The 23,691-nt window shown below is 37.5% G+C and overlaps 1 pseudogene; it reads right to left on the reverse strand.

Annotated features, from left to right (window-relative positions):
• The window catches only part of LOC143537957 (L-type lectin-domain containing receptor kinase IX.1 pseudogene), a 60,492-nt pseudogene that overhangs the window by 16,420 nt on the left and 20,381 nt on the right, over positions 1-23,691 (reverse strand).

Below are 23,691 nucleotides of genomic sequence, written 5' to 3' on the forward strand. Positions count from 1 at the left end.
CGTGGACGAGCTTTTAACATAACCGCGCACCAAGCGCAAGCGAATAATGACGTAGTTAATGGTACATTTTTGCTTAACGGATTTTATGCTTCTGTACTTTTTGATACTGGCGCCGATCGAAGCTTTATCTCTCGCGCCTTCGAGCGGAAGCTTGCGCGACCGCGCAGCGATTTAAAAGAGAATTTTTCAGTTGAATTGGCTAACGGTGAAACTATTTTAATTAACTCGGTGATTAAAGATTGCACGCTTAACCTTAACGAAAACGATTTTCTGATCGACCTCATCCCTATGCCTCTTGGAAGCTTTGATGTTATCATTGGTATGGACTGGCTCTCGAAGAATCGCGCCGAAGTTATTTGCGCCAAAAAATTGATTCGCATACCTCGAGAAAATGGCGATCTTTACATTTACGGCGAAAAACCCTCCAGTGGTCTTAAACTTATGTCTTGCGCCGAAGCCCAAAGACTCATGCGGAAGAAGTGTATTGCATTTCTAGCCCATGTGGTTAAACCTGCTGAAGAGGAGAAGCTTCGCGATATCCCTGTTGTGCGTGATTTTCCTGAAGTTTTTCCTGATGATCTTCCTGGTATCCCTCCCGCTCGTGAAGTCGAGTTCCGTATTGATCTTGTCCCTGGTGCTTCCCCCGTAGCTAAATCTCCTTATCGTCTTGCACCCGCTGAGATGCAAGAATTGGCCAGCCAACTTCAAGAGTTGACTGCTAAAGGATTCATTCGCCCTAGCTCTTCGCCCTGGGGTGCTCCGGTGTTGTTCGTTAAAAAGAAAGATGGATCGTTTCGCATGTGTATTGATTATCGCGAGTTGAACAAACTCACCATTAAGAACCGGTATCCCTTACCGCGCATTGACGACCTCTTTGATCAACTCCAAGGTGCCTCATGTTTCTCGAAGATCGATCTCCGTTCTGGTTATCATCAGTTGCGTATCCGCGATGAAGATGTTCCGAAGACTGCTTTTCGAACTCGTTATGGCCATTTTGAATTCTTGGTCATGTCCTTCGGTCTAACCAACGCACCCGCCGTTTTCATGGATCTAATGAATCGGGTGTGTAGGCCTTTCTTGGATAAATTCGTGATCGTGTTTATCGATGATGTTCTGGTGTATTCTAAGACCAAGGCCGAGCACGAGCAACATCTTCGGTTGGTGTTGCAAAAGCTTAGAGCTGAGCAACTTTATGCTAAGCTTTCCAAGTGTGAATTCTGGTCTGATGAAGTACAGTTTCTTGGTCATGTTGTCAACAAGATGGGTATTCATGTTGACCCATCCAAAATTGAAGCAATCAAGAACTGGATTACGCCATCCTCTCCTTCTGAGATCCGTTCCTTTCTAGGCTTAGCTGGTTACTACCGGCGATTCATTTCGAACTTCTCAAAGATCGCTTTGCCTTTAACAGCTCTGACGCACAAAGGTAAACCGTATATTTGGAGCTCGAAGCAAGAAGAAGCCTTTCTGACGCTCAAGCGATTGTTGTGTGAAGCTCCTGTTCTTGCGCTACCTGAGGGTAATGATGATTTTGTCGTGTATTGCGATGCATCCAACCAAGGTCTCGGTTGTGTTCTTATGCAACGAGGCAAGGTTATCGCTTACGCATCAAGGCAACTTAAGGTTCATGAAAAGAATTATACAACTCACGACCTCGAGCTTGGTGCAGTTGTTTTTGCCTTGAAAATCTGGAGACACTACCTTTATGGTACTAAGTGTATCCTTTACACTGACCATAAAAGCCTTCAGCATATCTTTGATCAAAAGGAACTTAACATGAGGCAACGCCGATGGAACGAACTCATCAGCGATTACGATTGTGAGATCCGGTATCATCCTGGTAAGGCTAATGTGGTAGCCGATGCGCTCAGCCGAAAACCCTGCCAACTTAACTGTATCTTGCCGCGCACCCAGCTTCACTTCGCGCCGATTCAAAGCAACCTTGAAACGCGTATTCGTGACGCGCAGCGCGCATCCATCAGTAACGGTAACCTTCGCGCCGAGTTAGCGTGTGGCGCGGAAGCGCACTTTGTCCCTAATCTGAGTGGAATTCTCTGCTATCTCAATCGCATCTGGATCCCTTGTGATGAGAATCTTCGCGCTGTTATCCTTTGTGAAGCGCACAAATCTCGGTATTCTATTCATCCCGGCACTGATAAGATGTACAAGGATTTGCGCATAACTTATTGGTGGCCCGGTATGAAAAAGGATATTGCTGTGTTCGTAGCTAAGTGCCTGACTTGTTCTAAAGTTAAAGCTGAACACCAACGCCCATCTGGTTTGCTCGAACAACCTGAAATTCCTACGTGGAAATGGGAATGTGTAGCGATGGACTTTATTACCAAGTTACCTTTGACAGCAAGCAAACATGATAGCATTTGGGTAATAGTGGATCGATTGACTAAATCTGCTCACTTTCTGCCCATTCGTGAAAACTACCGTGTTGAGCATCTCGCGCAGCTTTATGTCAAGGAAATTGTCTGCCGCCATGGTACTCCTTTGAGCATCATATCCGATCGCGATGGCCGTTTTATATCTCGCTTTTGGAAATCTCTCCAATCTGCGCTAGGAACTCGCTTGGACATGAGTACTGCATATCATCCTCAGACTGACGGACAGTCTGAGCGAACTATTCAAACTCTTGAGGATATGCTCCGATCTTGTGTTCTTGATTTTGGAGGTAATTGGGATTCGCACCTGCCTTTGATCGAGTTTTCTTATAATAACAGCTATCATTCCAGTATCGGTATGGCCCCATTTGAAGCACTTTACGGTCGTAAGTGCCGCTCCCCGATCTGTTGGAGCGAAGTGGGTGAAACTCAAATCACAGGACCCGAACTTGTTCAAGAGACAACCGATAAAATCGCCAAGATCCGTGATCATCTGCTGACTGCCCGAAGCCAACAGAAGAGTTACGCAGATCGTAGGCGAAAGCCTCTCGAATTTCAAGTTGGTGATCTTGTTCTCCTCAAAGTGTCGCCTTGGAAAGGTGTTGTCCGCTTTGGGAAGAAGGGTAAGCTTGCTCCTCGATATGTTGGTCCATTCAAGATTCTCGCGCGTGTGGGAAAAGTTGCCTACAGACTTGACCTGCCGCCCGCGCTCAGTAATGTGCATCCAACGTTCCATGTATCCAATCTCAAGAAGTGTTTAGCTGACGAGAACCTTCACATTCCACTTGATGAAGTTCAAGTTGATGAAACTATGCATTTCGTTGAGAAGCCTGTTGAGATTATGGATCGCGAGGTAAAGCAAACCAAGCGCAGTCGTATCCCTATCGTGAAAGTTCGCTGGGAGTCCAAGCGCGGAGCCGAGTTTACATGGGAAAGGGAAGATCAAATGAAGATCAAGTACCCGCACCTGTTCTCTGCGCAACCTACTTCGAGATAAATTTCGGGACGAAATTTCTTAAAGTAGGGGAGACTGTGATATCTGCCCTGATCCGACCCGACCCAGGTACCCGTTTCTCTGACCCGATCTCTTTCTTTTATGACTTAATATTTATTTATACTTATATTTTACTTTTAATAATAATATATATATTTTTCCTTCCCGCCTCTCTCTCTCTTTCTTTCCGCCGTCCCATCCCTCTTCTCTCTTTCCGCCTTCTGTTCCCTCTTGTCGCTGTCCCGCCCTTAAGCCTTGTTTCCCTCTTTTTCTTCTAACTCTATGCTTGTCCTTTGGTTCTTCCCGCCTAAGGATGTCTGCAGCTCCACGCGCCAGACTCCTTACATGGAAGCCTGCGTGAAGACATCTTGTTCCTGCGATGCGTGAAGAGAACTCTTCTCGCAGCGCGCTAAGAATGCATGTTCTTCCCGCGATGCGCTAAGAATGTATGTTCTTCCCGCGATGCGCTTAGAATTCTAGTTCACAGCACGCTAAGGATGTGATTCTTCCCGCAGTGCGCTAAGGATTGTTGTGCCAGCCTTCGCGCTCGCGCACTCAGCCTTCCCGCGCTTAACCCTTGTATCTTCTGTTTAAATCTAGCCGTTTGCTTTTGTGTTGTCTTATCTTTTGAGCCGTTGACCTAACCTATCTAATGTCTGAATAGTTACTTTCGGCGCAGCATGCGTACCAACCCCCATTGGTTGGTAGAAAAAGTGACTGACATTATCTTTTGAGATCTGCTTTTGCCATGCTTGACCAGTACCTTTATCTGAACCGCCCATGCTTTTTACTGTTTCCCTGACAGCTTTATCTTGCCCCCTGCAGCTGCCATATCTTTTGATATCTTTACTTTTCAGAACTTTTTACCGTTGATATCTTTTCTTTTACTTTTTGAGATCTTTTCCCCTTTTTCTAGGGTTTGTGTCTCCTAGGGTTTTCCTATATATAATAATAATATTTTCATAACACATCACACACAAACACTTAATCTCTCCTGTTCTCTTGCTCCTTGCTCTCTCTGCCGTCTTCCTCTCTGCCTCCGTCTTCCTCCCTGTTCTGCCCTGCTTTTCCGGTAATATATATATATATATATAATAATTTACTTATTAATTATGCTAACTTATAATCAAGACTTAAAACAGATCATTAAAACAATAATCTTATTTATAGGTTAACTTGTGCTTGTTTAAAGTTGGTTCTTGCTTTATCTTACACCGCATCGTTTATCAAGTGAGTTATCTCGTATCTAATCCCTTTTTATTTTAAATGCTTTGGGATGTTCATGTGTTCATACAAAACTTGAGTCTTAAACCGTTTATGAACTTTAGTCGCGCAGTATCCCATGTGTTGAGGACGTAGACTTGGCTGTTTATTTGTATGTGTGGATCATTAACCGTATTGACGGTCTATTCCGCAGTTTTCATGGTACCATTAGATGAACACGGGAGAACTATCGTTTATGATTTTCTCTTTTGTTACACTTGCACAGTTAGTCTTGTTTGTGAGCTCAATTGTGAGCACTGGCAGTCTTGTCTCTTAGAGTTGGTCCCGATCAGATTACACCCTTGTTGAAAACCAGACATACACATGTTGCGCGCAGATTTATTGTTATCTATGTATTGTATTAAACTTGATTTCTCACCAACACGAAAGTGTTTGACGTTTATTTTAACACATGTTCAGGTTTGCAGTAGCTGTTTTGGAGCTTGTGGACACGTAGGACGTTTTTACTTTTGGACCTAGAATTAAAATGTATCAAGACAAGTTAATGTTGTTTGAATGTTATAATTTATAATATATTGATTTATGTTCTTTATTTTCCCCGCTGCGCGTGCGTGATAAAATGTGTATTAATAAATATTGACACCAATAGTGTCACGAGTAATGAAACAATATGTGGCGCCCCGATGTATAATCCGCCTTTGGTCGGGGTGTTACAACTATTTATAGGCAATCTGGATGGTGAGGCACGGCCCCGTGCATGATGAGCACGGCCCCGTGTATCTTTATGACATGTGCCAGATTTGTTTTGTCTTTTGTGTGAGGTGGAAACGGCCCTGTGGTTGGTAGGCATGGCCCCGTGTTTTTTATTGACATGTGCTCAATTCTTTTTGTCTTTTCTGTATTCTCGTCCATGGCCCCGTGCGTAATAAGCACGGCCCCGTGCTTTTTTTAGTGACATGTGCTAATTCTTTTTGTCGTTTCTGAGAGGTAAGAACGGCCCCGTGCTTCCTGAGGCACGCCCCCGTGCTTTTTAATGACATGTGCTAATTCTTTTTGTCGTTTCTGAGAGGTAAGTACGACCCCGTGCTTCCAAAAGCACAGCCCCGTGTTTTTGCTGTTTTCTTTGGTTTTTCTTTGTTTTTTCATTCGTTTCATCGTTTAAGGCTTGGATTCACCTGAAAATACATTTTAACATGATAAGTAGTTATTTTAACTATATTATATGATAGAAGTTGCAGTTTTTAGAGATTATTTGATGCTAAAAAGATGTATATTTTTATATACATCAAACATCCCCCACTTGAACCTTGCTTGTCCTCAAGCAAGCTGCTTATAAATATCCTTTAAAAATAGCAAGTTAGGACCATAGCTAAAACATCCCCAAAAGTGTTCCAAGAAAATGGGAACAAAATAACCAACCTTAAATCATAGGAATATATGTAGTTATATATAAAAAAGTGATTTTGTTTTTATGAGTTTCCGTTTATGAAAAACGTCACGTTCTCACAATGTTCACTCACACTCGGTTTTATATCTGATCATACCTGTGATGTATGTATGTGAACACTCTTTGTCAAAATGCAACCTGTGAAAAATAAGCTTGTAGCAATTTGAAATCTCCACCTTTGTGAAGGGTTTCATAGATTAGAAGGTAATATGGGTTGGTTTTGTGTGAGTAGGGATTTGGTATTTTGTGGTGGTTCAAGGGTTTAGGTTAATGAGGATGGTAAATACAACTTCTGCTGCATGTCGGGGGAGTCTTAAGATGTCTTCAACGGTTAGCTCCTTTCACCAGATGGCTTTTTTTTTTAACTAGTGACTCTTTTAAGGTCAGATCGTCAAGACCAGTTTTGTCGAGGATGTGAATCAGTTCTTCCTCAATCCTGATCTGAACATAACTCCCAACTTTAATGGATCGTTCGGCTTTGATCCTAATAGCCCCCACCCTCATTAGTTCGGTATAATCATGTGAGACTGAGTTTGACTTTTTCTACATCTTCCTTCGTGGGATCAGTTTCCGTATCCTAAGCATCGTTCATATATTTTCGCTCTTCTCTTCATTGCGTTTTTGGAAATTCCACAGAATGGTGGCCTTTGTTCGTATTGGCGCCACTTTTTCTTCACCTCATTGCTAAAGAGAAAGATTCTCTCCTTAAATTCTGGAGGCAACCTAGGTTTTTGCGAAATATATGCAACAAAGGAAATTGAAATCGAAAGAAAGCATTTCCAGTTCTTTAGGGTCTGCCGGTAAAAGACCAGTGTTGTATTTTACCGGTGAGAGGGATAAAGTGGTATGGTAAGGTTTTGTAAGGTTTTTGGTTTTGTGATTTGAAGAATGGTTCGATGGGATTGTGGCAATATTACCTTCTTCCTTATACAACGCTTCGTGCGGTCTTGAAATGAATAATTGCGATAAGTTCTAATTCACAAGAAACATATGACTCACTCAAAGCTTCCGAAAAAATATTTATATGGCATGATGTTGGAACCCGATTCGTATCAATCCAATAACAATTAACAGATCTGTTTATAATAGATTAATACCTTAACTATAGATCTAGCTCATAATTAACTTTGATTCAGTGTTGTATGTATGTATGTATGTATTATATATGTATATAATAGTAATTGTATAATATTAGGATGAAGATTGAGAGAGAATCTGGACAAAGTTTCGTTAATTAGATCTCAAAACTTTTTTTTAAAAAAATTAAACGTGAACAGTGTTCACTATATATAGAAGATAGGTCTGGTTCGCTAACATCCCCTAGCGAACCAGACGCTACTTCGTTACATACATTAATAAGGCGAAACACCCCCTGATTCGTTAACATCCCCTAACGAATCAGGAGAGAATAAGCTTAAATCTTAGTTCGCTAACATCCCCTAGCGAACTAGACCTTACACATAACGAACTAGACAATAATTAAACTAATTATTACATTAAATATAAAACAAATACGTTAACGAAAATTACAAAGACTCAAGACGCAAAACCGTGCACTAACAGACACCCCCTCGTCTTGAGCTCTTTGTCTTTAAATTACTTGAAGCGGTTGGACTGCCAGTCTCTGCAACTATGAATTCCATTTTCATGACATACACGCATAACGCGCTGGAATTGCATAGCCAGGTCGTAGTCTTCATTGCGCTCGATCAGAATCTGTTTCCTGTGGAGCACGTCATTGTCGGTCTCGGATAGATTAATCAACCACATCGGGTCGATTATCTTGATGAGCTTAGTCTTCAGTCCTTTATCAAGGACAATGACGGCCTTGCCGGTACGATTGTCATAGTACCAGCGGTTGAACGTGAGATGCATCTGTTGGGGCATCGTCTTCACAGGAACCCGCTTCATTGTCTTCGGCGGCTTTACCGTAAGGACAAGTTTCCTCCAACCAGTCCTTGGATCAATCTCATCAACGCGTTTGCGTCTCGGGACCTGGGGCTTGAAGAACTTGAAGCCATGATTGACCTCGAACAGTAAGTGTTGATGAAACCACTCAGCTGTTCGGTAAACCCCACGATTGATAAATGGACGTCTCGCGAGGGTACGAACATCCCATCGCGGTAAAGTAAGAACATCCTTTATCGTTTCGTAGTACTGGATCCCTTTCTCCCACTTAATTATACATACTTTAAGCTCAAGATCATAAAGACATGAGGCAATATCACCATGTACCTTGGAAACAGTCTTGAAGGAGGTCATTTGGTTTTCTTTAACCCATGCAGCAGCAGTGTCTTTCCGTTCTTGATCAACATATCGATACGCACTGATAATTTTACCCACTTTATGGCGTTTGAACCATCTTGCAATATCATCATCAGTTATGACTTCAAGTGAATGAACTGTCCGCTTACACTTCAACACCTTTTCCAATTCATCCTCAGCAATTTTGAACGTTTCCTCATCAAACACAGGAGCACCTTGATCAACGTTTGTATGTTGAAACAAGTCAGGAGACTCCTCAGCAGTTACATCTTCCATCCCAACATCCTCATCTTCATAAATAAAGTCCGTATTCATCTTAATTGACGGATCATCCGATATACCTTCCTCATTCACCACTTCGACATCAGGCTCAGTCTCTAAAGCAGTCAACTGATCGTCATTCAACCCAAGCAGTATGGAAATCTGCTCCCGTGTCAGAGACCTATCGACAAACTCACCAACCTCTAACTCATCTCTGTTCACCACACTTCTAACCACCCCCGAACCATCTAAAAATATCACAGTGTTGGCTGCAATCATCTCAATTGGCTTAGCGGCAGTTGGATCTTGATATATAATAATCTGTTTGCTCGAGTCTTCACCACCACTAGTACCAGCACCGGAAGATGAGCCGTGCGATTGTTTAGGCTCACCTCTTGCACAAGACTCATCAGGATCTTGATCATCATCTTTGAGTTTCTTTAGGGCATCTTCTTTGCAAGTCAAATGTAAGATCAACTCTTTTTGTTCTTTCATTTTCATCCCCTGAGACTCAACATTCGCTCGCAGCGCTTTAGTCTCCTTCTGACAAAATGAGATATAACTCATCATCCGTCGTTGATTCTCCATAAGACGTTCTTGATTCTGACGGTCAGCTGCCATTTGATTTTCATAAAGGTGGAGAAGATTCAACAGCATCTTAGTCTGACGGTTTGGTGGCAAGTTGTATAGTGATGGATGAACAGGTTGAATCGGTCCCTGAGGCCGAGTGATTCTTATAAAAGAGACATCACTGGGAGGAGGAGGAGGAGGAGCAGCAGCAGGAGGACGAGGAGGAGGAGGCCTCATTGATGGTGTTTAAGGGACATTAGATAATGTAGCAGGAGGCCTTGGTATCTCAGATAATGCCATTTGAGGGATTAAACCAAGCCTTTCATGGGACACCAACGTCGTTGTCAATGTAAGCATCAGAGTGCTAGTAGTAGGCGGCACTACCGAGCGTTGAGGCGTTGATTGACGTGGTGGTGGAACATCAATAATTACCCCAGCCCCTGCTGAAACACGTCTTTTCTTCTATGGCTCTTCAGTTGCCACCGCTTTCCCTTTCCTCTTACGTTCCTGTTGAGCTGCAATGGTGGCAGCTAACGCAGCATTTACTGCCTCTTGTTTCTCTTGAAAGGCAGCATCATCAGCTCCACCATCACCATCATTACCATCATCATTCCCATCATCATCGTTCCCACCTTCTCCCCCTTCACGTCCGGAATCCGAGTCGTCGTGGATCCAACGTTCATCAGGAGGACAGACATAGTTAGGATTAATGATATGACCAATCATTCGTTTATCTGCTGGCCTCCCTTTTCTATAAAGCGACATTCGATGAACGGTATCGGCTGTCATATGTTCCATAGGGAGCACATCATTCACCAAGGTCTGATCAATAACTAAATTAGGTATTAAATCTTGAATAATCAACTGCAAGAATCGAGGATACATTTAGAATTTCTTTGACTGAATTGTCTGCTGAACTTGTTCTTTTAAATGATCGAAGACGAGCTCAGAGAAGTTAAATGGCTTGTTCAAAATTAACGCTACAAAGGCTGATTGCAAACTGAGTCGACATTCGTCAAAACCGCCACGACGACCACTCATACAATGAATGAGAACATGGAGAAGATACTTGTATGGTGTGCATAAACCATTCTTGTTCAACATAGATTTATCAATATCTCCAACATAAACACACGTGTAAACAAACCATTGACCAGTTGCTTGTCGAATTAACTCGGGTTGTTATCATTATCATCAAACCGAAGCACATGCCGAATTACTTCAACATCAATTATAATGGGAGTTTGATTAATCGTTGCTCGAATATGATTTTCCATCTCCACAAACTCAGCAGTAGCCCAAAACTGCCTGATAATACTCAGATACACTTTAGGTCGAGCAGTAGTGGAATAATGTATCACTGACCGTCTTAGAAAAGCCAACATATCTCCAAATGTAGCAATATCAGCAACATCTGAGTCAACATAAGCACATATGTTGTGCTTTTTGTCAGAAGGTAATAAAACGACAGCTTCTTGTTGTGCTTGAGGTGGTTGCCCTTGTGGTGGTTGATCTTGTTGCCCTTGATCGGCAACCGGTGGATCTTGATTTACTTGATCAGCCATTTTAACTGTATAAATATGAACGAATATAAGGAATGTGAAGACGTAATATGAATTTAGCACCAATAGTTATTTATAAATGGTGTATTCAATTTATTTACGCGTTAAGACGGTTGAAATACTTTATTTAAGTTAAATGTTAATTAAAAAGGAATGTCATTCGTTTAAACATCACTCTGATTCGTTACCATCCAGTAACGAATCAAGCGATTCGCTATCAGGTAAATAAGTTAACGAAAGAGACACAACGAATCAACTATACAAGTTTAACGAACTGAAGTCTAGTTCGTGACAGATTTGGCGAATCCAAATTTGATTCGTTAAGAAACTGATTCGCTGAGCTCGTTCGTGTATTTCCTTAATGAATTGGACACAAAGCAGTTCCAATTCGCTAAAGATAACCAATGGTCAATAAATTAGACTTAATCTTTGACCCGCATAGTCAAAGTCAAAATTAAGATGAACACCGATAGTCAAAAACGCGAATCAAGCTTCAATTAGTTCATAACTATCGTCAGATAATCAAAACATTAAGCGTATTAAACTCGGAAACACATTATTAAGCTCATAGTTTTGAGATTGAAACTCAAAACCCAAAAAGACTTAGGTTAACCAGAGTAAACAAGAACCCCGAAACCATGTAAACACAATCAACCCGGCAAACTAGAATCAATATTCGATTAAAGTCTACCAAGGGTATCGCATTCTGATCACATTGAATCATAAATAACCTACATTAACCCAATATATCTTAAATAAATCAGGGTTTATGAACTCGGAAAACCTTTAAACCACAAAAGTCCATAATTAGTCAATTAATACACAGCCATTTTTGACGAAAATCACATCGCTGTGATCATCTATACCTTAGAAACACAATGATATTCTTGAAATGTCGAAATTTGAAAGTCTAATTTTAGAGAAAAAATTGAAAAAGATTACTTTAGGGTGAAGGAAGAAGACGAACAGTGAAGAACTGTTCGTGTTTCTTGTCTTATATAGCCTAACACGCCACCCAAGGTACTCTTTGTACGAATCAAGCGATTCGTTTGAATTATTAAAAAAAATTTAGGTAATTCGTTATTCCAATTCGCTGCCTTAGAGTAGAGAACAAGACATGACTTGTTTGATTCGTTAAATATGTATAACGAAGTAGAGATGATTCGTTACAGAGTGCGGAAGCGAATTAGGTGAGCGAACTGAAAATTAGTTCGCTAAAGAATCACCTAGTTCGTTATCCATACTTAACGAATTAGTTTTTAACGAATTAAACATTTTATTTAATTTTAACATAAATAAATAAAGAAGCATCCGAACATAACTGTATTTTTGTTGAGTTTGAGAAGAGAATCATATTGACCAAGATGCCCGTCCATCACAGTTTTATATAACAGCGATATTACTACTAGCGTTAAGTCGGTCATTGATATTGTTGTCCACTTAAATCTTATAACAAACCTTCGAGCGTTTTTGTGATATGATTTATGGTTCAATTAGCGCACAGAATATCAGAAACTATCAGCCCCTAATCTCGGTTCAAGCTTAATTTGATTTATGCCAAATCACCCCAACTTGACTTAAGCCATTATAGTGTTGATCAAAATTTTTTATACCAATTGTGAAATTTTGAGCAATGCATCAAGTTTCTTTTACCGTGAGTGAGTATGCACGAGTTCATCTGTCGGCTTACATACATTGTATCCTCTGGGGTCCGTTTCTTATTGGTATTGAGACGCATGCAAGGGAGGAACAATTGTATGACTAACAGCGGATTTTGATCAAGTCAGTAATTTAGATTGTACAAAGTACAGCGGTGATCAAGTTTAATGACTTTGGGTTTGCTCTAGAAAGCGAGTGAAATATTCATGCTTATGAATACCCAGATGATTAAGCCGCATAAAGACTCACAGTGTCCAGAATCCTAACGCTTGTTATTTGCTTTATTATATTTTTGGGTGATCAACAACTATAAGGCTTGAGTATGACCGGTTATTACATTTCTGCCATCTTCACCGAGACTTTTGCTAGAGACTAACACCTCTTTCAATTTGGCTTTTCTTTAAGTTTATATCACTTACTTTACTCTAACAGCTTGTTTAAGACCTATCAATGCACCAATGATTAAGCACACAGTCTTTTAAGCTTATTTCTTTCTGGATTTGGGGTCAAATAATCAATGTACTATCATTTTCCCTTTTTGCTTCAAAAACTCAAAATTTTGAGGAGCATTAAACAAAATGATTTAAATTGCCTCAGTTAATTTAAGTTTATAAATTAATGGCTATCCTATCCATCTACAAATAGAGAATAGGACGAAAACATGCAGGCATGCTTCACAAACTTAAATAACTGACTAAATTTTCAGCTAAAAATAAAGTAGAAAGCTTAAAGAACGCCCCAAGTACTATCCATTTGTCAGGTATATGGCTAACCCGAAGATTTACAAGAAATTATCAGGACCAAACATATACAAGTATAGGTCCTTCAAAATAGAAGCAAATGACATAATTTTCAGCGAACATAAGCAAGAATCTTTTTGGTTTTTCTCTTTACAAACAAAAAACACAATCTTTTTGTTTTTTTCGGATTTTTCTTTACAAAACAAGAACAATTCACATTCTTTTCGCCTTTTTCAGAATTTATCTGTACAAACTGAAATCACAATCTTTTTGATATTTTCAAATTTTAAAATGTTTTTGGGTTTTCAAATAATAGAATAAGAAAGAACACAATATTTTTGATTTTTCAAAGTTTTATAATGTTTTTGGGTTTTATCTATACAAACAAAAAGCACAACATTTTTGTATTTTCTAGAAATTCAAAAACTAAAAATAAAAATAGTAAACTAGAACAAAACTAAAAATAAAGATAATCATCCTAACTTTAGGATCTCAGCAAGGGTCTTCAATCCATTTAAACCAAGCAAAAAATGAAAACATGTTTTATCAAACGCTTTGGTAAATAGATCGGCTTTTTGAAAATCAGTGTGCACTTTCTCAAGATCAATTAATTTCTTTTCATAACAATCCCGTATAAAATGATATCGAATTTCGATATGTTTCGTTTTAGAATGTTGTACGGGATTCTTGGTGATACTAATAGCAGCAGAGTTATCAATCAAGATTGCAGTAGTAAGAAACTTCAAACCATAGTCGCGAAGATGTTGTTGTATCCACAAAACCTGGGAACAGCAACTCGAGGCTGCAACATACTCAGCTTCGGCTTGGCATACTGGCTCATGTTCAGCTCATTGTTCTGGGCCGCCATCATTTCTTAGGTTTGATTTTCTCCTGATGTGGTGGCGTCTACTTATTCGTCTTTGATTGCTTCGGCGGTTTCTGCTGTCCGTTTACGAGTTCATCGACGAAAGAGTCGTTCCGGTTCAGAAATTGGAGAAACAAGCCCAGGCTCAAAAGTAGAGGATATACATGGGACTAAATCAAAATTAAACACTAAAGTAAAAGTTAGCTAAAGTTAAACTAAAGGTTAGTCGAAGTTAAACTATAAGTTAGGTTAAGCTATTCTAAACTATCTAAGGTCTAAGCTAATTAAGATAAAGTAAGGTAAGGTAAACAAAGGTTAAAAGTAGGCTAGTCGTAAAATTATATTATTTGGTATAATAAAGATAAAATAAAATAGAAGTTAAAAATTTGTACAATTATAGACAATGATTAAATAAAAACTTGGATCGTTCTTAGAAACGTACCATGTCCCCGGCAACGGCGCCAAAAACTTTGATGTGTGTGCACGTGTAGTAGTAAAATATGAAGGATTGGATATTTAGCTTTTGCACAAGATCGTGTTTTAAATTTATAAAAGTGATTTCTACAAAGACTAAACACACACAAAATAGGCAAGTGTACCTATCGTATATTTAGAATAGTATTGGTAAGAACCAAGTAGCGATCCGTGGACACAAAAGTTTCTAATAATTAATCGTTGTTTTGCTTTAATCGGAGGTTTTAATCATTTTGGGGTTAATTTTTGAACATTTTATAAAATGTAAATACTTATATATAATATATAGGTGACCAAGATAAGAGATTCTAAACGAGTAATTCAATTATGTGAAGGTTACCATCTAATATCTAGAATCCACTCCATTGTTCCTTATGATTAATAGTTAAACATGTGATAGACTTGTCCTAATAATATATGATAGAATTATGATCCTCATTTTGGAGTGAACACATTCTATGACATAATGAATAATAACATGCATATTTTCAAGTCCATCCTATGCTTAATAGCATGCTACCCCGAGAATGCCAATTTAAGTAGATAAGCAGTTGGTAAAGTAGAATGATTAGAATTGACTTCGATTTCTCAAATACCAATCCTAACAACTTTGAGTGGTTGTAGTTAACTCACACAACCTCCCCTTGGTTGATTTACGTAGGTTATAATTACACATTCTGTTAACATATGATTTCTTTAACTAGCATGATATCCTAAGCAAAGCCATTTTCGGATTACCAAGACTTAGAGAAATACATCATAACTTATATCTCATCATTTCTAAGTACAATATAAGGATCCATGTTTCGATAATGTATCAAAGTATTTCTATCTTTCAAGAGCATGAATCGATCATGAACGATTTCCAATATAATTGACAATCACCAACTTTGAATTAGTATTTTAAGATGGTGAAGCATTTCTCATCAAAAGATAATTGTAAGATAACCATTTACTTTACCAAACTAAGCCACATGTTTTATATAATCATCAAGTAAAACAAAGCTTCTTCATAGATTTTAGATGGTAAATGGAGTTTAGCTCATAATGAGCATGATGATAAACATTAAGATGGATGATAATAACAAATACATGATTAAACTTGGAACAATCTAACCAAATGTAGATGAAGCTTCCTTCTTAATGATGATGATGATGGATGATGATGATGACCTCCAAGCCTTCAAACTCTTCACTAAATCTTCTATGTGAGTGTTAGTGTGTGTTTTTATAAGAGAAAACCGGATAGAATTCTTTTCAAGGCACACTTAATGAATGCAACATGAGCCACTAATTATAGGCAATCTGGATGGTGAGGCACGGCCCCGTGCATGATGAGCACGGCCCCGTGTACCTTTATGACATGTGCCAGATTTGTTTTGTCTTTTGTGTGAGGTGGCAACGGCCCTGTGGTTGGTAGGCACGGCCTCGTGTTTTTTAGTGACATGTGCTCAATTCTTTTTGTCTTTTCTGTATTCTCGTCCACGGCCCCATGCGTGATAAGCACACCCCCGTGCTTTTTTTAGTGACATGTGCTAATTCTTTTAGTCGTTTCTGAGAGGTAAGCACGGCCCCGTGCTTCCTGAGGCACGCCCCCGTGCTTTTTAGTGACATGTGCTAATTCTTTTTGTCGTTTCTGAGAGGTAAGCACGGCCCCGTGCTTCCAAAAGCACAGCCCCGTGTTTTTGCTGTTTTCTTTGATTTTTCTTTGTTTTTTCATTCGTTTCTTCGTTTGAGGCTTGGATTCACCTGAAAATACATTTTAACATGATAAGTAGTTATTTTAACTATATTATATGATAGAAGTTGCAGTTTTTAGAGATTATTTGATGCTAAAAGGATGTATATTTTTATATACATCAAAGTTCATCATCAAAAACTCATAAACTTTAAAACGAACCTTTGAATAGCCGTGAATCCGGATATACACACAAGACGAGCTACAAACACCTTAGTTTTCTTAGATCTTCTAACTTCTAACTTTATTTCCAAACTTCTAACTTTATTTCCAAAGCTTCAAAGGAGTTAACGTCTTGGTTCGGGTAATAGCGGAAATAGAACCCGAATATCAAGAGTAAAGTTGAATTATAAGATTCGACTCGCTCTGATACCAATTGTAGGTCCCAAAATGACCATCCGAACGGTTTTGCTCTTGACACGGTTTTTGAAACTTGTGCGGTGAAATCAAACGACCGAACATAAATAATATAGTGATAAATAAAGGAACGATCTCGTTGTCGGTTAAAATATTGATATATTAATAAACGAACCGACCTCACCCAAGGTGAGCTCCCCTTGGGTGGGTGAAAACACCTTACAAAAACACACAAAAATGAAATACAAAGTCCTATTTATAGCTAACATAACTATTCTAGAATCTTTCTCCCGTTGAAGCTAAACGCGTGTTCCCGAAGCTCTCGTTTCGTGTCCGGTTTTGCTCTCCGACTTTAATTATTATCTTGACCATAAAATATATAATAGGGTTCGTCATTTGATATCGCAAGTCACTAAAATTGGCCTTACAATCACCCCATTGGCTTGTGATATCAAAACATCGTCGAACCGTGTCTCGCATTTTCACGAATCAACCTGATAAAGCCGAAGCCTCTTCAATCAGCCCCTAAAGGTATGATCCACCTAATTCATTCATGAAGAAGTTATCACTTCTTTATCCATCTTGGATCTTCAAGCAGTATAGGTTCAGAAGAACTACGGGGACATCGATCAAATGAACAAAGCTTGGTATTTCCTCTTTAAGTCCACTTCATATCCAATTTGTTCAAAGTTCCTCAACTTCTCAAACGCCACAAAAATAACATAGAAATAACATTCTTTGAACACGGTCCAACAATGACGAAAAACCCAAACAGTTTTGACTTTCTTCAGTTTGGTCAACCCCGAACGACAATTATTTCTTGGCTCAAAAATTATCTTTGTTGAATTATGGCCAAAAAATTAATTCCAACAGCCCAAAGAGAGTTGGTCCAAGAAGCCCAAGTTTGATCACTTCTACATTCTTTTAACAGCCTAAACTTGACAAGCCTAATTTAAATCCAATTAGGCCTATCTTCAGCCCATATCTTTATGTCATATTAGGGCACAAAAGAAAGACAACAAATAATATAGGCAGCAACAGCTGTAATTCCGGCGACCAGAAAACTCACCGGTGATTGACCTTCGCCGGAGAAATATTCCGGCCACCCAGTCGTTACCCTTCATCTTCAACTCTTTTTCACATCACACCAACTTCACTCTCTCAACCACCACCGCCAGAAAAAGAAATCCGGCCACCACTTCAACCACCACCGTCCTCCCTTCCATCTACCTCCGGCCACCATGACGATCACCACCTCCTCCATCTTTTTAGTTCATCGGAGAACCCCCTGAACACCGGAAAACCAACCATCATCATCAGATCCATCACCAAGGTCATAACCAAAAAACCAAGCTCCGAGCTTGACCTTCTAGGTGCCATCGTGGTTATCTCCGAACACCATCTACAGCTTACACTACCAACGTCACCACCTACGCTGGCAGACCGTCGCTTCTGGAGTTTCACCGGAAAGCGGCTCCGGTCTCTCTCCAAACAATCCAAATTCTCAAATCTATTTGAACTTGTAGCCAGATGTTATTACAGTTATGAATCCATGAATAGATCTGAAAAGAAATAACGAGTTGTACAATGGTCGGCCTCCTCTCTCCCTGCAAAACTCTCTCTACTCTCTCACACATATAACTGTGTATGAAGAACTTAAAGATTCCAGATCTAACTGATATGAATACGAACTTTGTTCTTCAAGTTCATCATCAAAAACTCATAAACTTTAAAACGAACCTTTGAACAGCCGTGAATCCGGATATACACACAAGACGAGCTTCAAACACCTTTGTTTTCTTAGATCTTCAAACTTTATTTCCAAACTTCTAACTTTATTTCCAAAGCTTCAACGGAGTTAACGTCTTGGTTCGGGTAATAGCGGAAATAGAATCCGAATATCAAGAGTAAAGTTGAATCATAAGATTCGACCCGCTCTGATACCATTTGTAGGTCTCAAAACAACCATCCGAACGGTTTTGCTCTTGACACGGTTTTCGAGACTGGTGCGGTGAAATCAAATGACCGAACATAAATAATATAGTGATAAATAAAGGAACGATCTCATTGTCGGTTAAAATATTGATATATTAATTAACGAACCGACCTCACCCAAGGTGAGCTCCCCTTGGGTGGGTGAAAACACCTTACAAAAATACACTAAAATGAAATACAAAGTCCTATTTATAGCTAACATAACTATTCTAGAAGCTTTCTCCCGTTGAAGCTAAACGCGTGATCCCGAAGCTCTCGTTTCGTGTCCGGTTTAGCTCTCCGACTTTAATTATTATCTTGACCATAAAATATATAATAGGTTTCGTCATTTGATATCGCAAGTCACTAAAATTGGCCTTACAAACTCCATCTTCTTTAATATATAAAAATGCACAAACTCTCCACCTCCTGCAACCTTTCGTTGTTCAATGCATGGCAATGGTGGAAAACAAGCAATATATGTTTGGAAGGTCGTTAATTTGTCAATCTTGACCATAAAATATATAATAGGTTTCGTCATTTGATATCGTAAGTCACTAAAATTGGCCTTACAAACTCCATCTTCTTTAATATATAAAAATGCACAAACTCTCCACATCCTGCAACCTTTCGTTGTTCAATGCATGGCAATGGTGGAAAACAAGCAATATATGTTTGGAAGGTCGTTACTTTGTCTATGTTGCCAAGCTATGAGTGGCTAGCTAGTCTTTCTTTGATCAACCCTAGGTGTATAGTTAAGCTAGTAAGTTGTGTTTAATTTGATTTTATGCCTTGTTACACATGAACCATTTAAAGTGTACAATTTTACGGTAAGTCGATTATGAATTACTTATTTGTGCAATTGATTTAAATTCTAGAGAGCGCCAAAGTCAGATTTTTATTAATTAACCTTGTTGTGTTTTGATTAGGAGATGAACGATTGGTTATTGTTCCAACTTGTGTTCTTTTATAATGTGTTGGGTGAAATAATGTGTTTTAAGTGTTTAATATCGTGTGTTTTGGCTGTTTATATCTGTCGAACACGAATAATTTGATTGGTTAATGATTATGGGTGCTTGGAGCATTGAAGATACTAATTGGAGCCTGTTACGTGCATGCTTTGAAGTTCGGAAGTGATTCGCGCGCGTTTAAAAGTAAAACGGGCATATCTGGGGCTAGAAAATGAGTTACGGACCCATAATATATGAATTTTTGGTTTCTCAACGAGACGAACATGGAAACCGAAGAAACATTTCCATAAGGTAGATTCGAGAAGCTGTAGGCTACGGGTGTACCATAAGCTACGGTTCCCAGGCCGTAGCTTACGGCAGGATCTGACGGGAAAAGTGGGTTTAAGTGATTTTCTTCCATATCTAAGTAGGATAAAACTTTAGAACAATTATTCTTCATATCCTATCATCCTTGGACGATTTTGGAGTAATTCTTCACCATCCTAACACCCTCTAATCACCGAAAGCATCCATGTTATCATCCGTTCGACAATCAATTGAGCTATTCAAGATCAAGATGCAATGCTAAACCCTTTGTAACCATCGATCCGGGAGTAAGGTTGTGTTTGTATCTAGACTTTTGGTGTTCTAAACCTCAGTATTGGATTTGGATTTATTATTAGTTAACTTTTTATGTTTATATATGCATTTTTAAACAATTTTTCATAATTGAATGCTTTGAAGTTTTAACTATTAACTGATTTGTGGTCATTTAATTTTTAGGATTAAGTTCTTAGAGTCATTGACCCGATTATCTTTAACCATTAAGCCGATTGCATTTATCAAACCTTAAAACTGGTAATCAATTAGGTTATTATATATCCAAACAAATTGTTCGGATTCAATTATGTCAATCAGTAAGGTCAATTGTATAATCTTTTGATTATAGACGTAATCAAATGGGTTTTCAAAATAAGTTTAATCACTTGGTTTAGTTTTCTTCACAATCTGAAACCTAGAGTGTGGTTACTTTTCTCTAATTGTTTTGCAATCAAATCAATATTTAATATGTTTGACATCGTCTGTCCTCCTAGAATAATTATTATTAAACAATAAACTTGATGGGCACTTTTCACTAGTTCCTTATAAATTCGACACCTTACTTATCATTGCTAGTAAATATAGTTTATAAATGTTTTTGATTGACCTTTAGACATTGATCACTTTACTAGTTGTTCAAACCTTTAGGTCAACACAGTCGGATTCCATGTTTGTCCTTAATTATCATTAGAATATTCAGAACAATTGTGTCCAAGTAATCTGGTAACTAGAAAATTATTATTTGGTTATACAAGTAGCTTCTAATTCTGAAACCTAAGAGGTGGTCGGTCATATTTTTTACAGTTGTTTACAACCTAATCAAATTTTGTTTTCTTAGTGACAATTAATCCTTTCAATCAGAGGAGGACCTACTATGGTTGTACAGGGTCGGCCGACTAGTGGCGAAGTTTGGACTGAGGCACCGGGGGGCTGGGCTCAAATTTTCGGTTGAAAAAGGCTAAACTTACACTACGTATAAAAATTTTCGGCCGAAAATGGGTAAATTTACACTACTACGCACTAAAACAGGGGGGACGGGGCCTCCCCGGGCCTCAATGAAGCTTAGCCAATGCGGCCGACCCGTGTTAGAAAAAGATTTACCATGATATATATGTGTTAAAATCCCGATCGATCTCTGTAAAATTTTGACACCGACCCTGTGAAGTCAGTAAGAATGTAAGATGAAAGTGAAAGATTGAACTTTGACTTCTTCAAATTTTTCCTCTGACCCGTAGAAGTGCCAGAGGTGGCTGGTGAATGTAAGAGACAGAAGAAGATGCAATTAAATGTGAGAATTAAAAAATTAACGTGTGTAAGAAATAGTGGTGTATGTCATAATATAATAGAGTAAAGAAATGTCTTCAAAATATATTAATAATTTATATTTTTTACATTATTTAATATAAACTGATGCTAAAAAATTTTTGTTTTTCTTTTGATGGGAGTTTAATTTATTTCTTTATTATTTTTTATAGCAGATTTGTTACTTTTTTAAATAACTACTTTCAATGTTTAATGTTTATATAAATAATATATATATATATATATAGGTTTAAGTTCAAGAGAGAAATGAAATTACTGCGAGAAATGCAAGAAATGAATATGAGCCACTAGTTTTATTTTAGACTTTAAAAGTTTAAAGATAAATGAAAAAGATGTAAATGCATCAATAAATGCACACTCTCGTTCCAATTAATACAACTAATATAATCATAATAAATCTCTCTCTAATTAATATATCTACCAAATTTAACTATAATAATTAAAATAACATTAATTTAGTTTTTTAATCTTTTTACATCCTCATCGTTTTATCTAACAAAAATACAATTTATACATATAATACTAGTTTTTTATATTAAAAAAAATTATTTTCACTCAGTTTATTAGCATATATCAAGGCGTAATTTTTAACAATAAATATTGAAACATAATATATTTTTTTTCAATTGATATATATTAAAAAACTATTGTCATAAAGAATAAAAAAAGTCATACAAATGTGTCCATTAAATATAAACAATAAATATACAACCTACACAAAATTATATAACCTACACTTGTTTTGAGCAATAAAAACGTACAACATACAACTTACATATTTAATTCGGCAATCAACAATTATCTAAACTACACAAATATACACATATCCTATACGTGTGTAGGTTATATGTTTTTCGTGTGTAGGTTATATGCTTTCTTATTCTTAGAATAAGTGTGGGTTATATGTTTTTGTGTAGGTTGTATATTTCACATTTAATGCAAACATGTGTAAGATAGTTTTTTATATTATTCGTCACAATATAACTACGTGTTGATGGATATTAATAATTTGAGTTAGAAGAAATTGGTTCTAAATAGAAAGAAATTTTAATGTATGAATAAATTGTATTTGTGTAGGATAAAATTTTCGTGTGTAGGTTATATGTTTTCGTGTGCGTGTGTATTTTATTGATGATGAATTTTGTGTGTAGGTTATATGTTTTCTTATTCTAAGAACAAGTGTAGGCTATATGCTTTTGTGTAGGTTGTATTTTTTTTATTTAATGCAAACACATGTAAAATAGTTTTTTGTAATATTTATTACAATAACTACGTGTTGATATATATTAATATATTGAGTTGGAAGAAATTTTGATAGAAAGAAATTTTAACGTATGAATAAATTATATTTGTGTAGAATAAAAATTCAAGAGACAAAAAATAAGTTATAAAAATAAATGAATTCTTAATATTTTTCAATTATAGTAATTTGATTAGTTATATTAATTGAATAGATATATTAATTGAAAAGAGAGATGCATTTATACTTTCTTAATTTATCTTTAAACTTTTAAAACCTAAAATTAAACTAGTGGCTTATATTCATTTCTTGCATTTCTCGCAGTAATATCATTTCTCTCTTTATCTCTTGAACCATCCCCTATATAGATGATTATGTGACCCGACCTCAATCGAAAATTTTATTGGACATCAATATAGCGGTAAATTCTCGAACCCCATGAAAAATGAATTTGAGCCATGAAATTTAAAATGAAAAAGAAACAATAGTTGTATTTGTTTAATATTTAACTATAAACATCTAGAAAAGATTTTGGTGATGAAGTACGTGAAATCCGATTTGTGTAATCACATGGGTAATGAGAATTTCAATAGTATTGTATTTGTTTCATTGATAAAGATTAACTTAGAAATGCCAAACTGGATGATGTTATGATTAGATTTCAAAAATTAAAAACCCATAATGAACGACTTTAAATATATTGTATTTTATTTATGCATTTTTAATGACTTTTCACGTATTTTTTTGGTTATATGATAATTTGTTTAATTATAATTTTCTTTTATGTGACACCAACTGATTTGGCCCGATCACACACATCGAAAACGAACTGAAAAAAAAATTTATATACCGATTTAACCCGACCCGAATGACAGAACCGGATTGGGGAAAGAAAATTAAATACCGATAGTAAACTGAGTATGAATCCAAAAATTTTCAATCCCTGTAAGAAAATTTTTTGGATCCATCACTGCCTTTCAACAAAATCAAAGTAATTTGTTCATTGGAGCCAAATTTTCTAAACAATTTGTTTAAACTTCACAAACGAACCAAGTGAA

Source organism: Bidens hawaiensis, unplaced genomic scaffold, assembly GCF_021521415.1.
Source record: "Bidens hawaiensis isolate Kalapana, Puna unplaced genomic scaffold, B.hawaiensis_p1.1 tig00011438_1, whole genome shotgun sequence".
Taxonomy (NCBI): Eukaryota; Viridiplantae; Streptophyta; class Magnoliopsida; order Asterales; family Asteraceae; genus Bidens; species Bidens hawaiensis.